The sequence below is a fragment of the Macrotis lagotis genome, chromosome 2, assembly GCF_037893015.1.
Source record: "Macrotis lagotis isolate mMagLag1 chromosome 2, bilby.v1.9.chrom.fasta, whole genome shotgun sequence".
In the NCBI taxonomy this organism is placed as follows: Eukaryota; Metazoa; Chordata; class Mammalia; order Peramelemorphia; family Peramelidae; genus Macrotis; species Macrotis lagotis.
This window is the reverse complement of record NC_133659.1, coordinates 147,803,349-147,822,371: the sequence shown is the minus strand read 5'-3', so window position 1 is coordinate 147,822,371 and position 19,023 is coordinate 147,803,349. Positions and strand designations below refer to the sequence as shown.

Here is a 19,023-nt window from a genome sequence, read left to right as displayed (position 1 = left end):
GGCCACAATAAGTTCCCCACCCCATCCCCAGACATTGTTGGGTCCTGATTGGTTCTTTTAAGAGTGACTGTAATGAGGAAATCAAAGCGATCCACAGTCATGAAAAATTGCTCTAAATCAAAATGCAAATTAAAGCATCACTGAGTACCACCTCACACCTCTCAGACTGACCAAGATGACCAGAAAGAAAATGATCAATGTTGGAAGGGATGTGGGAAATCTGGGAAACTAATGCATTGTTGGTAGAACTGTGAACTCATCCAAACTTTCTGGAGAGCAATTTGGAATTATGCCCAAAGGACAACAAAAATGTGCATACAACTACTGGTCTACACCCTGAAGAGATCATGGAAAAGGGTAAAAACATCACTTGTACAAAAATATTCATAGCAGCTCTGTTTGTGGTGGCAAAGAAATGATAATTAAGTGAATGTCCATCAATTGGGGAATGGCTTTACAAACTGTGATATATATATATATATATATATATATATATATATATATATACTTATATATGCCATGGAACACTATTGTTCTATTAGGAACCAGGAGGGATGGGGATTCAGGGAAGCCTGGAAAGATTTGCTTGAACTGATGCTGAGGGACATGAGCAGAACCAGAAGAACATTGTACAACCTAACAGTAACATGTGAGTGATGACAATCTTAATGGACTCGCTCATTCCATCAGTGGAACAATCAGGGACAATTTGGGGGTATCTGAGATGAAGAATGCCATCTGTATCCAGAGAAATAATTGTGGAGTTTGAACAAAGACCAAAGATTATTACTTTTAATTAAAAAAAACCCCATTATCTTATTATGTAATTTTGCTATCTCTTATACTTTATGTTTCTTCTTTAAGGATATGGTTTCTCTCTCATCACATTCAATTTAGATCATTGTATATGCTGATCTAACAATGCAAAGACTAACAGACTCCCTTCTGTGAGGGGGATGGGGGAGGGAAGTAAGATTAGCGGAAAGGCTGTAAAATTCAAAATAAGTAAAATCTTTCTTTTTTTAAATTAAAGATTTTATTTATTTTGAGTTCTACAGTTTTTACCTAATCTTACTTCCCTCTCCCCCCACTGAAGGCAATTTGCCAGTCTTTGCATTGTTTCCTTGGTATACATTGATCCAAATTGAGTCTGATGAGAGAGAAAGCATATCCTTAAGGAAGAAATATAAAGTATAAGAGATAACAAGATCAAGACAATAAGATATCAGTTTTTTTTCTAAATTTAAGGTAATAGTCCTTGGTCTTTGTTCAGAGCTCTACAGTTGTTTCTCTGGATACAGATGGTATTCTCTATATCCCAAAACTGTCCTTGAAAATATTTCTTTTATAAAAAAAAAAAAAGGTGACTGTAAATAGCATTTGCTTCAGTTTTGACGAGATACTCTGAGGATTTTCCTCTCCCAGACTGATTTTACTTTTTTAACTGGGTAAAAGAGACCGGTATCTGCTGCATTTCTTTCCTACCCTTCACCGAATTAGCTTAAAAAAAAAAGATCTTCCTCTGCATCCAGGGCCATTTCCAACCCTTCTGATTCATAGCTGGCTGCGGAGGAGAAAGTGAGCACAGTACCCCCACCCTCGAATCCGATCCGCTTCCAAGTCCCGGCATCACCTCCCTGACGTCACGGCGCACCCTGACGTCACTCACGGTCCACTTCCGGGGCAGCACAAACCACCTCTGTGAGGAGGAGCTGCCCATCGGGCGCCCGATAGAACTGGCTACGCGGCTGCTTCCCATGGATGGGGGAGGGTGTGGAATGAGAAAGTGAAAATTAAAACAAATTTTAAAGATTAATTTTTAAATGCTCGTTGGTTGCGGGACTTGAGCGGGCAGAACTAAGAGACTACGATAAGCAACGCTTATTTCTAAGCGGGGTCCGCACCTTGCAGGCCCTAGGTGAAGCGCGCTCCCGTCCTCGCGCATGCGCGCACGCGTCCCCTCCCTCCGGGCGGGAGAAGCCGGCCAGCCAGCGGCCTCTCCCCGCCGGACTCGGGAGGCGGGACTTCCTGTCCCGCGCCTCCCCAGCTCCTCCCGGAACCCTAAGAAGCTGGAGGCCGGGACTCGTGACGCCTTGCTAGCCAACTCGTCGGTCCGCCCGCCGGCACCCCCCGGACGGGAAGGTGAGGTCGGGGAGCCGCCTCTGGCCGGCCGAGCCCTAGTGCCCTGCTCGCGCTTCCTTTCTAGACTGCATCTACCTCTTAGTCGTGCGGGATTAGAGGCTTCGGTCCGCGGGCGCGGGGCGCTTGGAGGCTGCCCCCGAGGTGCCCGTCCCGGACAGCCGGCGGGGCCTGGAATGGGAAGGGCGGGTCCGGCTCCGGAGCCGAAGCCGCGCAGACCCGGTGCGGCCGCCCTCCGGAGCCGAGCATCCTCGGACGGTTTAAAAGCCCGCAGGCCGCCTCCAGCTGGCCCGTCCAGGTTCTTGCACAGAACAATCTTTCTTTCATTTTACCGTCTAGTGCGGCCCGGCCTACTTGCTGTTCCCCGCACCTGACACGCTCCTTCCTGTCTGCACTGGCATGCTTCTCCCCACCCCCACCCCGCTTCTGGTGTCTTAATTACCTCTGCCTAGAGCTCGTCCAAGGTTAGTCTAGAACCTTCCACACCGGCTTCTGCTGATACCACCTAGTCCCGCCCCTCCCTCTCCGCTAGGGTCCTCCTCTCTGCATTTACTACGCATACATAAATATATAAATATATATATATATATAATATATTACATATATATCCTCTCTGCATTTACTCTGCATACATATATGTAACACATATATATCCTCTTCTGCATTTACTCCACATACATATATATCCTCTGCATCATTTACTACACATATATATAATACATATATATCCTTCTCTCCGCATTTACTCCACAAACATATATATGTATCCTCTGCATTATTTACTCTGCATATATATTACACATATATCCTCTCTGCATTTACTCCACATACGTATATATAAAATACATCCTCCTCTGCATTACTCTGCATACGTATATAATACAGATATATTACATATATATATCCTCCTCTCTGCATTTACTCCGCATACATATATAATACATATATATCCTCCTCTGCATTACTTACTCTGCATACAGATATATAATACATATATATTACAGATATATATATCCTCTTTACTCCACATATATAATACATATATATCCTCCTCTCTGTATTATTTACTCTGCATACACACACATATATGTTCAGACTTGCTCATGATCTCTATATAATGTAAGTCCTTTGAGGTCTGGGACTATTTTTCTTTTTTATTTTGCAATTTCCTAGCACAATGACTGACTCTTGTGCTTGTTGGATGAATGAATAAAAAGACCTTTAGATATATAAAATATTTTAAATGAGCAACATTATTTTTGTTATGACATTCTTAAGACAGGTAGTCACTTCCATCCAAGCAAATTAAGGCTTGAAACCTTTCTCATTGTATTTTCTTTGGTTATAACTATCTGAATTCGTGCCTTGTGCACCATACTAGGTTCTGTGAGGCAGACGAAGAAATATACCCTGCTCTCAAGGGGTTTAGAGTTTAGTTGATGAGACACATTATAAAGGTTTATGAAAAGACAGTATAGTAGGCTAATGCCAACCAATTGTACAAACTGTTAGAGGAAAGGGAGGATAAACTGAATCAAAGTAGTGGGGAAAAGACTGTTTAGAAGGCATAGGACTTCACCTGGGTCTTGATTAAAGTGTTTGAGTCTGGTAAAATAACATAGGATTATGGCTCATCCAGTCTAACTTCATTTTTTTTTTAGGTTTTTTTTTTGCTTTTGGTTTTTTTTTTTTTGCAAGGCAAATAAGGGGTTAAGTGGCTTGCCCAGGGCCACACAGCTAGTTAAGTGTATGAGGCTGGATTTGAACTCAGGTACTCCTGACTCCAGGGCTAGTGCTCTATCCATGGCACCACCCACAGAGGAGGAAACAGACACTCAGATACCTTAACTGATTTACCCTAAGATCATTCACTAGTAAATGGGAGGTGCACATCATGGTTTCCTAACTCCAAAACCATGTTATATACCATGGTGCCTTTTGATCCTGTGATGGAAAATGATTTATGATTGTGGTAATATTAAAATATTCTTGTCATTTTACTTAGATATTTGCTTTTAATGTAATCAATGTTGCTCATTGTAGCTGTGACTACAATAATAAGGCAGTGCTTCTTGCTCAATTGCAGGAAGAATACAGTTGGCTAAATTCATGCTTAATAGCACCAGGAACAGGGAGAGCTAAATTAGGATTGTAAAAATTGAACTTTTCTCTTGAAGATTAAGATTGAAATGTAAACCTTATCCTGTTTGGCATTTGTATGTCAAGGAAGTTTTTATAGCTTGTGTGTGCCTTAGTGAATGAACTCCCTGAAGCTCTATATCCTGATTTTTCTTTTCTTTCTTTTTTTTTTTTTTTTTTTGCAAGGCAATGGGGTTAAGTGGCTTGTCCAAGGCCATACAGCTAGGTAATTATTAAGTGACTGAGGTGAGATTTGAACTCAGGTACTCCTGACTCTAGGGTCAGTGCTCTATCCACTGCGCCACCTAGCCGCCCCATCCTGATTTTTCTAATAGGAATCTGAGATCTTAACTTGAACCCAGCTCTTGTAGGCTGCTTCTCATTTGTAGAGTAGAAGTAAAAAAGACACATGTCTGTATTTTTATAGGCAAGTACATTTGTCTAATCATTTATTTATATTACACCATAAACAATAGTTGCAGTATTATCACTAAGACAAAATAAAACAGCAAAACACAGAAAAGAAACGCAGTACTGTTTAGAACAAATGTTGTCCATATTTAATTGAATTTAAAATTAAAAATTAAGTCAGAACTTAGTTATTTCATCAGTAGCAGCCTCATACTTAATTCTTAAGATAGCACAGGGTCTATATGTGCCTCTTTCTCTTTATCTTTATCTTTATATTTATAGTATAGTATAGTAGTATTCCATTACATTGATGTAACAAAAATCATTTAGCTATTCCTTAGTTGATAGGATGTCTGAATCAAAGGGTATGGACATTTCAGTCAGTTTTAAAAGCATAATATCAAATTGCTTTTCAAAATATCAGAACCAATGCATGTATGTCTTCACCAACATTGCGTTAATATTTCTGTTTTTCCATTGCCACTTTAATATTGTCTCTTCTAAACTTTGTCTTTGTTAATTTTTTGTATGTGAGATAATGCTTATGGGTTATTTTAATTTGTATTTTTCTTATTTTGGTAATTTGGAAGTCTTTAGTTTGATTGCTAGTAGTTTTTAATTTTTCAGAGCACTATTCATTTTCTTTGAACCCTTAATCCATTGAGGAATCACAGACCCTATTAATGAGCTTTCAAACTTGTAATTTATCATGTTTAATTTTAGTTTAAAAAATCATATAAGGTATAAACAAAGTACTTTCTGACTTTTAAGGGTAAAATTATTACTTTGGGTATGAGAAGGCTTTTGTGGAATTTGACCATTTTGAAGGATGAGTAGCATGACAGCATATGAAGATGGAAGAGTGGAAATTTTAGATAAAGGGAACAGTGTAAACAAAAACATGCTAAGTAGAAAAATCAGGATATAGATTAGACAGCTAGATAGATTAGGTAGTTCAGTTTGATGTAGAGAATATAAAAGGATATAATGTTAAGACAGCAAAAGTAGCTTGGAAGTATGTAACTCTTTGGTACTTGAATTCTTTCTTTCAGTATATATTTTTATATTCTTGGGTATTTTCATTTTGGAGTTTCTTGCAGTAGATTGACTGATGGACTCTTTTAATTTCTGCTTTTCCCTCTGTTCTAAGAGATCTGGGCAGTTTTAAGATTTATTGAAATGTCATGTCTAAGTGTTTTGTTTTTTGAGTATTTTTTGGTTGTGGGTTCAGGATAGTCAAATGATTTGTTTTTCTTCTCAAATTATTTTCTAGATTTCTTGTTTTTGTTATGCGATATCTTACTTTTTTTCAATCTTTGCCCCAGTATTTATACTTTGTTTTAATATTTCTTCTTTTGTCAAGGAATTATTGACTTCTATTTGATACATTCTAATTTTCATAATTTGTTGCTTGGATGAAATTTCATACCTCTTATGCCAAGTTCTTAATCTTCTTTCAGATTCTTTTTTCCATAGTTCTCACTTCTTTTCCAACTTTTTTTCCAGTGCTCTTATTTTATTTTTCAAAAAATTACAGTATTTAATTTTTCCCAATTATAAATAAGAACCATTTTTAACATTGATTTAAAAATTTTTTAAATTATTTATCTATTTTCTTCGTCCCTCCTTAAGTAATTTGATATAGATAGATTATATATATATATCTATATATCTATATAAAATCATACAGAACATTTTTATATTAGTCATGATGTGAAAGAAGAAATAGATTAGAAGCAAAATAGATTAAAATAGATTAGAAGCAAAAACAAACCACACACAAAAGTGAAATGTAGTATGCTTTGAACTGTATTCAGACACCTAAAGTTCTTTCTTTAACTGATGTTGGAATACTAATAGTCTCCTTTACCATTCTTCTTTCCAAACAAATATATATGTGGCCTCAGTTGCTCATGATTCATATGAATCATAATATATATGTATAAATATGTAGTATAGCATATAAAGTGTATAGCTGTAGTCATTGTATTGTACAAAGTAATGTTTCAGCCATTCTTTGTCACTTATTCTCTACTGTTATATATTATGTCAAAATCAATAACAGTCCAGTCACATGCCTTTCTTACATTCACATATAGCAGCTACCCAAATAGAGAAAGGAGTGTCTTGGCAAGTCTCCGTGTGCCAAGGGTTCTGAAGACTTTGTATTTGTCCGTTCTTACTTTTTTCTTTGATGTGACTCCCATATGTGCTACTTGGTCTCAGGGTCAGCTAATTTTACTAGTACTGCTACCACCATCACCATCATCACCACTACCTCCACCACCAACACTATCACCACTACTAATTACTATTAATTGACATTTTGCATAGTTCTCTAAAATTTGCAAGGTGCTTTAGTGGATATAGAGCTTATTCTCAGTTTGAATCCTGTCTCAAACTAACTTAAATGCCATGCTATTTCCTACTGAGGCCCACTATGCATCTTTACATTAATCTTCAGAGAATTCATAATTTTTTCTTATAAGGTAATAATGTTCTGTGGCCTTGGATAAGTTAACTTACGCCTTAGTTTTATTACTCATTTCACAGAGCTGTTGTGAGGATCAAGTACAATAATACATATGAAGTGCTTTTCTACTCTTAAAATGCTTTATATTTATGTTAGGTTTGGGGGACACAGTGACAAAAATGAAAGTTTCTGATGTAAAATAGCTTACTGTTGGGGGACAATATGAATACGTAGATATGGATATATGTGTATGCATATACACGTACACACATGTGTCTCTGTGTGTGTTTGTACATGGGCATATATACAAGATCTTAACAAATAAATACGAGTTTTGGTTGGAAGGTACTAGAAGGAAGAGGGAGAACTAAGAAAGGTTTCATGTAGAAGGTGGCACTAATCTAAGTTAAATTTTCAGGGAAACTAAAGATTTTAAGCAGCTGTGTTCTAAGTTTGGTGACCAGTGAAAAGGCATGAAGATGCACAAGAGACAGGAAGAACACCATGTTGGATAAAGTGAAAAGTGCTAGAAGGGAGTAATAAATAGAACAGCTGGAAAGATAGATGGGGTCAATTTGTTGAAAAATTTTAAGTGCTAAACAGAGGAGTTTATTGAATCTTCAGGTAATAGGAAACCACTAGAGTTTATTGAGTGTAGAGATGACATGATCAGATCTAGGATTTTGGAAAACTACTTTGGCAGCTGAGTGGAGAATGGATTAGAAATAAGAGATTCCTGAATCTGAGAGAGACCAATTAGTAGATTATTTTAAAAGTTTAGGTGAAAGATAATAGGGTCTGAATTAGGTTGGTAGCTGTGTGACTAAAATGAAAGGGATGAATGGGAAAGATATATGGAGATAAAACTAACAAGATTTGGCAAAGGATCATATATGAGGGATGATAGAGAGTGAAGAATCAAGGATGACACCAAAGTTGAAAGCCAAGGTAACTGGAAAATGGTATCTATTACAGAAAGGGAGAAATTGGGAAGAGAGGTAGATTTAGGGGAATTATGTAGAGAGTATAATAAAAACAATGTTCAGAATTTAAAGGATTAAAAAAAACTTGGCATTTTAATAGGCAAATAAATACTACCTTAAAAGTATCACTGAGATAAATGAAGTGGGACTTATAACTAGGTTATGACAGTAGGTGAAAGACGTTCAAAGAATCAGTTTCTCAGAATTGGAAGGAATTTCAGAAGTAAATCCATACCCAGGTTTCTGAATCTCTGTAACATCACTGATAAATAGTCATCCGTCTTAAGTTTGACACCTCTAATGATGGAGAAACCACTACCTTCTGAGGCCAGTCAATCAACGAGTGTTTATTAAGCACTGTCAAGTGCTGGACATAGAAATACAAACTAAAAAGAAGAGGAGGTGAGAAGGCCATAGGTACTGAAGAAAAAGTTAGAAAGCAGGGGCAGCTAGGAGAGAGCACCAGCCCTAGAGTCAAGAAGACCTGAGTTCAAATCTGGCCTCAGACACTTAATAATAAGCATTGTGACCTTGGGCAAGTCACTTTCCTCATTTGCCTTGCAAAAACCAAAAAAAGAAAAGAAAAAGTTAGAAAGCAGCTGAGGCATAGGACCACCACCCTACCTTTTAGATAGCTCTTATTGTTAGGAAATTTTCTTTCAGGATCAGATTTAGAGTTGAAAGAAACCTAGTTCAGCCATCATCTTTTATAGTTGGGGGAAAATGGGGTTCAGATTTGCCCAAAGTCACAAAAGTTGTAACTACTTTTGGATGACTCTGAGGCTAATGCCTTATAATTAGCTCTTTGCAGCTTCTACCTGTTGTTCCTTGTTGTGCCATCTTAGATAGAATTAACTAGGTTTAATACTTCTGTCACATGCCAGCCCTTCAGATACTTGATGCCAAGTGTGATATCCTTCAGCACCTACCCAGCTAAGCAATTTCAGGTCTTCAGTTGATTTTTATATACTATGGTCTCCAATTGCTTCACTCTCCTTCTACTATTTACATTACTACTTGAATTAATTAATAATTTCAGTAGTATAATTACCTGACTCTCTTTACTGTTGCAGAACTCATAACTCCCACTGATTCTTTTAGTGTTTTTCATGGATACCAATGTAGCACTTGAGGTGCTACATTGTTTTCCCACACTCATGCTGTATGACTGCTTCAGCACTGTTTCTGGTCATGCAGTTCCTTGATGATGTATCTTTTCTGCAATTTCTGCCTCAGAAGCCATCATTGATAATATTCTGTATTTATGTCAACTGACTGCTTTCATAATTCAAATTTTGGGTTTTTTTTAAATCTCTAGAACATAACACTTTGATAGTTTAGTTTGGTCCTTGAAAAGTATATTAATTTTGGGCAGCTAGGTGGCACAGTGGATAGAGCACTGGCCCTGGAGTCAGGAGTACCTGAATTCAAATTTGGTTTCAGACACTTAATAATTACCTAGCTGTGTGCCCTTGGGCAAGCCACTTAATAACCCCATTGCCTTACAAAAACCTAAAAAAAAAAGTGTATTTAAATAGAATTGTTTTTATTCTGTTGGCTTGGCCTGTTTTTGAGAAATTAATTTATTTAGAACTTTTTTGTAATTCTATTGATTAAGTGGTTTTTCTTGCTTTTACTTTCATTATTCTCTCTCTCTTTTTAATTCCAGAATTTCTATGTTGATGTATAATTTAAGTTTTAAAATTTTGGGTTTTCTAAGGTTTTTGTTTTGTTTTTTAAGCTGCATACACAATTCATTGATCTGTACTTCTTTCATCTTTGTGACAGAATTTTAGAGATATGCATTGGCTATTTGATGCAAATTTTTTTTATCCTATTATTTTAATGAAATTATTTAATTAAATTAATTGTGTTTTTTTGAACTTATCTGATATGTTTTGTTTTTAAACTTATTACTTCTGTCAGATTAAGTTATTTAGTCTCCAATTAATTTTTAATTCTTTCTTTTTTAATTGACATTTTATTTGTTTTCTAATTATATACAATAGTTTTACCTATCATTTTTTGTAAGATTTCGAATTTCACAATTTTTCACCCCCCCAGAAGTCAGTCTGATAGTCTTTACATTGTTTCCATGCTATACATTGATCGAAAATTGAATGTGTTATAAGAGTAAACATAACCCCCCCCCAAGATGAGAAACCTCAAGAATGGGGGGGGGGGCTAGGTGGCGTAGTGTACTGGCCTTGGAGTCAGGAGTACCTGGGTTCAAATCTGGTCTCAGACACTTAATAATTACCTAGCTGTGTGGCCTTGGGCAAGCCACTTAACCCCATTTGCCTTACAAAAACCTAAAAAAAAAAGAATAGAGAGAAAAAAATATATATTTCAGTCTGTGTTCAGATTCCAGTGGCTCTGTCTCTGGGGTGAGTTGCTTTTTCTTTATCATAAGTCCACCAGAGAAATTGCTTCAATATTTTTCCCACAGTTGCTACTACTATGTCTCTACTCTATTCCTCCCCACTCTCATTTATTCTCTTCTCTCTCTCCTTTTATCCTGACCCTGTCCAAAAGTGTTGTATCTGAGTACCCTCTCCCTCAATCTTCCCTCTCTTCTATCATCTATTCCCTCCTTTCCTTCCCCCATTCGCCCTTATTCTAACCTTTCTTCTCATTTTTCTCTAGGGTAAGATAGATTTCCATACCCTATTAAGTGTATATTATTTCCTCTCTGAGCCATTTCTGATGAGAATGAAGGCTCACTCATTCCCCTTGCCTTCTCCCTTTCCACTCCATTGAAAAAGCTTTTCCTTGACTCTTAAGTGAAATTTCTTACTTCTTCTTCATCTCCTTTCCCTTCCTCCCTGTACTTTTCTTTATCAGACTCCATCTTTTTTACTATATTATGCTCTGATCTTTCCTATGTACTGTCTATATATACTCCTTCTAACAGCTCTTATAAATGAGAAAGTTCACATGAGTTATCAATATCTTCTTCCCATGCAGGAATACAAACAGTTCGGTATCATTAAGTTCTTTATAGTTAGTCCTTCTCATCCACCCCCTCTATGGTTCACCTGAGTCCTGTATTGGAGATCAAACTTCCTGTTCAGCTCTGGTTGTTTCAGTAGGAAAATTTGAAAGTTCCCTGTTTCATTTAAAGTCTATCTTTTCCCCTGAAAGAGGATGTTCAGTTTTGCTGGGTAGTTGATTCTCGGTTGTAAACCAAGATCTTTTGCCTTCTGAATATCATATTCCAATCCCTATGAGCCTTTAATGTAGATGCTGCCAGATGTGTAATCCTGACTATGGAGCCTTGTTAGTTGAATTGTTTGTTTCTTGTAGCTTTTAGAATTTTCTCATTGATTTGGGAGTTTTGGAATTTGACTATAATATTCCTAGAAGTTTTTCTATTGGGACTTCTTTCAGGAGGTGATCGGTGAATTCTCTTGATTTTTATTTTACCCTCTGCTTCTAGGATCTCAGGGCAATTTTTCCATATTATTTCTTGAAAAATGAAGTCCAGATTCTTTTCCTGATCATGGCTTTAAGATAACCCAATAATTTTTAAATTATTTCTTTTGGATCTGTTTTCAAGGTCATTTGTTTTTCTAATGAGATATTTCACATTTTCTTCTAATTTTTGGCTTTTTTGGAAGAATTTTATTTCTTCCTGATTTCTTGCAAAGTCATCAGCTTCCTTTAGTTCCATTCTGCATTTGAAGGAGTTATTTTCTTTAGTGAGCTTTTTTTATTTCCTTTTCCAGCTGGCCAATTCTGCTTTTTAAGGCATTCTTCTCCTCATTTGCCTTTTGTTTTGCTTTTTCCATTAGGCCTAAACTGGTTTTTAACATATTATTTTCTTCAGTATTTTTTGTATATCTTTTACCAAGCTGTTGATTTGATTTTCATGATTTATCTGCGTTGCTCTCATTTCTCCTCCCAATTTTTCCTCCATTTCCCTTAATTGCTTTTCGAATTCTTTTTTGAGCTCATCCATAGTCTGAACCCATTTTCTATTTCTCTTGGAGGTTTTGGATATACAAGCTTAGGTTTTGTTGTCATCTGAATATGTGTTTTGATCTTCCATGAGACTAAAGTAATTCTCTATGGTCAGTTTCTTCTTTTTCTGTTTACTCATTTCCTCAGCCCAAGACAGGACTTCCAAGACTGGGTTTGTTTTTTGGGGGGGGGGGGCACTCCACTGGGACCTTTATTCCTCTAAGTCTTGCCTGTGCTTTGATATGTAGATGGCCCTCATACTTCTCTCTGCCCTGGAGCTGTAAGGAGGGATCCTGCTTGGCTATTTAGTATGGAAGCCCCTTTCCTCCAGCCCCACTGCTGATCCAGCAGGTCCTGCTCTCAGGCCCTCAGACTCCCAGTTCCAATTCAGCTGTTAATCTGACTGATCTGGGGCTGAGCCCAGACTCACCTGCCCGAATTCTACCAAAGCTGTAGTGGGAGACAAATCCTGAGGTAGATGGTCTTTCTCCTGGCTTTTCTCTCTGGGTTCCATGAGTTGGACTTCCTCTAAGAGGTTTGTTACATGTGATAGATGGGGAAGAGATCAGGAGACTCTAGAACTGTGCCTGTCTTCTCTCCGCCATCTTGGCCAGAAGTTGCTTTTTCCTTTTTAAAGGTCATAATTGCTACTTGCTCCCTTTTGAGTTAAGCTAGACTTCAGTTCCTTATTTTAATTGTCTGTTAATTTTTTGTTTCAAATGTGCTTCTTACTGTTTTTTTTTAATTTAAAAGAGAAATTTTCTTGTCCTTCCCATATCCCTTTATTTAGTGATAGTTTTAAATAAAAATTCCTATATTCGCTATGTCCAAAAGGGGAAAAAACTTAATCTATACTATCAGTCCCTCATCTTTCTAATAAGAGTTCCTTGGAATAATAGCTGTTCAATGTGTTGATCATTGTTCCTAAGACTTTAAAGATTGATTATTTTTACAAAAATCATAGTTCTTATATAAATTGTTCTTGTTTCTACTCACTTTATTCTGGATCAGTCAAGAGTACTTCTTTTAAATAACAAATTATTTTTAATGTGATTTTTATCGTTTTCTTTTATCTTTTTATCTATTTTTTCTTTTTATCTTTTATTTTTACATGTAAAGATAGTTTTCTGCATTTTTTTTCATAAGATTTGGGTTCCATGTTTTTCTTCCTTCCCTTCCCCTCCCTTTGACAGTCAGTAATCTGTTTAATATATATACACATATACAATTATGTTAATATCTGTTAAAGCATATTTCTATATTAATCATGAACAACTTATTTGGATTCTGCTTTCTAACCCATTCTATTAGCCTCTTCCATTTTATGGGCAAGTTCATCCCATTCCCACTTGTGGTTATGAATATTAATTGTGTATTTATCTTCATTATAATCTCTTATAATTATCCCTTTCTTTGCTCTCTGACTATCTCTTTACAAAAAGGAGGAAGGAGGGGTGGATACTGATGCAGTGGATAAAGCACAGGCCCTGGAGTCAGGAGTACCTTGAGTTCAAATTGCCTAGTTGTGTGGCCTTGGGCAAGCCACTTAACCCCATTTGCCTTGCAAAAAAAACAAAAAACAAAGAAGAGGAAGGTGATGAATGAGCAGCATGCTCTGCATATGTGCTATTTGTTTTATGCATTTTAGTTCTGCTTTGTTCTCCCTCTTCTGTCTGAACACAGATTCCAATCTTAAGTTTTTACTTTTTTTCTCTTTCCTTTTGTGATCTGGAATCTGACTTCTTATTTCCTTTCTACTTCCCTTCTTTGTATTCCTATTGAGTTGAATATTTCTATATAAAATGTTGTTATGTTTGTTCTAGTCTTCCTTTGACTTATTCAGATGAAAGTGAGATTCAAGTATTGTCCTTTCCCTCCCCCCATTCCTCCTCTCCTTTTCTTCATTTTCTTTTACCAGTATACTCAGGTTATGTGTGATAATTTCCTTTACCCCTTTATCCTTTAGTGCATTGTTTTTTTCTTCTCTTTTGTTTCTTGTAAGATCATCAAAACAACAAAACCCACTCCCCCAACCCTTTGTTTTATTTAACTCATTAGAGTTCTGTGGATATACTTATTTCTTTTCTTTTCACTTATTCTTTGTATAATTCTTTCTAATTGCTCTGGTGTCTTTATCTTTTTAAAAATTCCTTTGTTTGCATTTCAGAGATTCAACTCAGTTTTTTTTATGTATCAGAAACATGTAGAAATCTGTTCATTAAAGGTACATTCTTTCCCCTATAGGATTATATATAGTTTTGCAAGCTGTATTCTTGGTTGTATATCTTTTGTCATTCTAAGATGTATTCTTTTGTAGTAGCCACATCCTGTATGATCTCTGATTCTTCAGCTCTTGCACTCTTTCTTTCTAGGTGTTTACAGCATTTTTTTTCTTTAACCTGCAAACTTTATAGTTTGCTGCAACATTCCTGTGAATTTTCATTTTGGGATTTATTTAAGAGTTTACTTTCACTTTATGAATTTAATTGGTTTGTTTTAGCAATTCATAATTTCTTGAATATGCTGCTCGTGGTTATTTTTTAATAAGGTGACTTAGGTTTTTTCTTTTCCTTTTTAAAAAATTTTTTTCTTCCAACTACATACAAAGCTAGTTTTGAACATTCATTTTTTTGTAAGATTTTGAGTTCCACATTTTTCTCCCTCCTTCCTTTCCCTTCCCTCCTCCCCTTGACAGTGTGTAATCTGATATAAGCTTTCAAGTACAATTTTAGGTTTTTTTCTTGTTTCATTTTTTCTGGTTATTTTTTTAATATGAGATACCTTATTTTTTCTTACATTTTTCAGTCTTTTGATTTTTTTTTTGAAAATTTCTTATTACCTCATGGAGTCATTCTGTTTAGTTTAGTCCCTTCTAATTTTTCTTGGATAAGATTTTGTACCTCTTATAATAAGCCAATCTCTCAATCATCCAGTCTTACAACCAATGTGACAAACTTTTCTCTTTCACTCCTCCTATCCAGTTAGTTGCCACCTCTTTTATCTTTATGACATCTTTTGTATATATCCCCTTTCTCCTTTGAAACTGATTTTAAAAAGAGGTTTACAATAAAGTTTAGGAGAGGCATGCAATCAAGAACAAATTCAAAATAGTAGTTTGTAAAAAAAAAAAAAGCCTGAAATCCGAAATATGCTAGGGTTTGTGGAAAATGTTGAAGACAACAAATAGGACTTCTGTTTTAGTTGTTTTTTTTTTTAGAATTTTTTAAAAAGTTATGTTTGGAATAAAAAGAATGAAAAAAGGATAAAGTCACCGCTTGAGGGGAAAATGAGGAAAAGTGGAAATTCCCTACACATCTTTGCTTGGTCTTTATAGGAGAAGATTAAAAAATAAAAACCATACTTAAAGGAAAATTGAAATTCAGGCTATAGTAAGGCTATTCTAAAACAGCACCTAGCTGCTTTTACCCCTTCCTACCTTTCCAGTCTTCTCATAAACTTCACTTCTCTTTTCTATGTATTCTTTTTGTTTGAATGACCTTAACCTCCTTCCTGTTCATTGTACTCAGCACTCTCATCACCCCACTAGGCATTTTCTTATCTTCCCTGGCTCCAACTTTCTTTTATGTTTTGGGAAAATATTTCAAAAAATTCCTTTAATTCTTCACTAAAGGTCCTCCATCTCTGCCTTTTGAAAATTGTATCAGCTTAGTATAGTAGTAGTAGTAGTAGTATTGAAATAATATTAATCTAGGAAATCAAAAAATCTTAGTTCTGGTCCTTGTTTTGATGTGACCTAGTCAAATGTAACCACTATTAAGTAACTTACCCTATCTGGTTCTCAGTTTTCTCATTTGTTAGAAGCTTGATCAAGATGATTTCTAAGATCCCACCTAGCTCTAGAATTGATATTCATATAAATCTATTAAATAATCAATATGACTGATTGAATTGAGGGCAAGATTTGGAGTCAGAAAGTCATACATTCAAGACCTCTCGGACACATAGCAGATATATAAATTCAGGCAAATAACTTCTCACTGCCTCACTAAACTTTCAGAGATTGTCAGTGATTTCTAACATTTGTATTAATGATGTGGATGAATATAGGCTTATAAAATTTGTGGCTGGAAGAAATAGGTAATTTATCAGTTGCAGAATCAAGATAGATATCTTATTTTAAAATAGATTTTTATTGATTTCTTTTGTTTTTATACATCACCTAAATTTCCTCTGTATCCTTTCCCCTTCCAAAAAGACTTTTCTTTTACCAAAAATTTTTTAAATTAAAATAAAAAGATTAGTAAAACAAATCAGTATGTAGAAAATATTTGCTAATATAGGCAATGATTTTTAAGTGAAAAATTTTAATTAGTAAAAATAAGTTTTCTTTCCCTCTCTGAAGAATTATTTTCTCAGACAACCTTGATGGGGAAAAATTTATTTTTTATTTTCATTTAGCTCTAACTAAAATTTTAACATTTTCTTTCATTTTGTTCAGTTTTTAATGTAGGTAATAAAGCACAATTATTATATTTTACCACACCATTTTTACTGATTTCACCAAGAAATGTTAAGAATCTCTGCTCTAAGGGAAAAGAGGAAGTTTTTATAAGACACTTTGTAGCAGGAGCAGATAGCTGAATTTTGAGTGTTAATCATTGTTCCAATTTCCTTATAGTCTTATTTTGCTTGCTTGCTCACAGACAATAATAGCTAACTTATGTAGAGCTTTAAAGTTTGAAAAACATTTTTCTTATATTATCTCATTTGATCCTTTCAACAACCTTTTAAGGTAGGTATTATTATCGTACCATTTTAAAATGAGGAAATAAAGATGAAATTCATTAAATGATTTGCCTCGGGTCATGCAACTACAGTATTTTATTCATTGCATTATTCTGTCTCCTGTAAGTAATGGTATTTCTGCAGCTGTTTTCCAGTCAACTTGCAAACAGTATACAACCTTTGGGTCTCATCTGAGTTTTGAAGGATACCACAGTAAATTGAATGTAAAAGAATCCATGACCACCAAGCTCAGATTCAATTTGTGAAGTGATCCCTTCCAACTCACTTTCAGTTGCAACATTCCTCATGCTTTCACTAAAGAGAGATATTGGCCAGGCTGGTATTAGGAACTTGCCCCAACCAGAGCCTATCTTAAACATTCTGAAGTTAATTACCACTATCACAGCACGAAATTGCCTCTCAGTGATTTCCTGAGTCCATGTCTCTTACAGTTTATCTTATCTTTATGCTGCATTGGATAGAGCACCTGGAGTCAGGAGGACCTGAGTTCCTTGTGGCTTCAGATTCTTGATACTTACCAGCCCTGTGACTTTGGGCAAATCACTTAATCCTGATTGCCTCACATCCAGGGACATCTCCAGTTGCCCTGATCCATATTTGGCCACTGAATCCAGATAGTTCCAGAGGAGAAAGTGAGAAAATAAATGAATTTGTACAGTATCTTCTCATGCAGATTAAATTCACATGCATGTTATAGCATCACTTCCCTGATGTAGTGGTCTTCTTTGACAACGAAGTTTCCACTGGTGATATGAAAATTCATGTTTATCATAAAATTTTGTACTTTTTTAAAAAGCACAGAATAGAATGAAGGAAACCTGCCCTAACAGCAGGGTTTACTTTTTTTTTTTTAAGGTTTTTGCAAGACAGTGGGGTTAAGTGGCTTGGCCACAGCCACACAGTTAAGTAATTATTAAATGTCTGAGGCAGGGGGTGGCTAGGCGGCACAATGGATAGAGCACTGGCCTTGGAGCCAGGAGTACCTGGGTTCAAATCCAACCTCAGACACTTAATAATTATCTAGCTGTGTGGCCTTGGGCAAGCCACTTAACCCCATTGCCCTGAAAAAAAAATAAATGTCTGAGGCAGGATTTGAACTCAGATCCTCCTGACTCCAGGTCTGGTGCTCTATGCACTACACCACCTAGCTGCCTCTCTCATCCAGTATTTTAAAGGGAAAAAGTGAAGAGATTGAAGTATGACTTAAGTCTTAAGATGAATAGGGTGGTGAAGAGACTTAAAACTCATTATGAAGAACATTTGAGGGAAAAACATTGGAAATATTTTGCCTGAAAAAGCGAAAACTACAGTAAGCAGACAACTCTATTCATTCATATATACACACACACACACACACACACACACACACACACACACACACATTATGCTGTTGTCTGGAAGAAGTATTTCATTTATTCTTGGTAGTTATGGAGAGAAAAACTAGGATTAGGGAAGCAGATTTTTAGTTCATTTTAAGGAAGAAATAGAGTACAAAAATGAGAATTTCCTTGTAAATTTCCAGTAAGCAGAAATGTTCAAATCAAGCTGTAATAACCATCCATAACAATATTCTGGAAAAGAATTGTTACCAAGTATATTTGCCAGGAGGCAGTCAACAAGTGTTGATTAAATGTTTATTGTCTACCAGACACTGTGCTAAAAGCTAGATTGGGATTGAACAGAACTAGAAGAACTGACAGAACCCATAATTATGGGAAATTCATTAGGCAGAAATCTAGGTAGGCAGACAATCAGTCAAATAGATGATAAGTAGATAGATGTTAGCAGGAGCTATCTGGCTGGCAGGAGGCCAAGTTGCAAAAATGCAGTTGTTTTTAGGGTGGCTTATGGGTAAGTATTGGGAACCTGATTCCAAGTCATTGAAAGGGCAAAGTAGGACTTCAGTCATGGAAGAACTGTGACCTTCACAATAGATGAAGGTAGGGAAAAGGCAAGTACCCAGTTACTAGAACTGAGGAGCAAGACAGGAAACTAGTTACAGCTAATCTGAAGGAATAGACTCAACAGAAAATGTAATAAAGATCATAAATATAAGTGGTACAAGCTGAAAACGTTTTGTGTGTGTGTGAGAAAGAGGAAATATTTGCAAATATTGGGTGGAAATTTAGATCATGCAACTTCTCAAGT

At 36.0% G+C, this 19,023-nt stretch overlaps 1 protein-coding gene across 2 annotated transcripts in view; it reads left to right on the top strand.

Moving 5' to 3' along the window:
- Positions 1 to 2,025: 2,025 nt before the first annotated feature.
- TBCE (tubulin folding cofactor E) overlaps positions 2,026 to 19,023 on the top strand; it is a 98,838-nt gene continuing 81,840 nt past the window's right edge. The window contains exon 1 of one of the 2 annotated variants that reach the window (XM_074222976.1): positions 2,026 to 2,142. The gene's annotated coding sequence lies outside the window, so the exon portion shown is untranslated. The remainder of the gene's footprint in view (positions 2,143 to 19,023) is intronic. The other variant, XM_074222977.1, reaches the window with a different exon arrangement.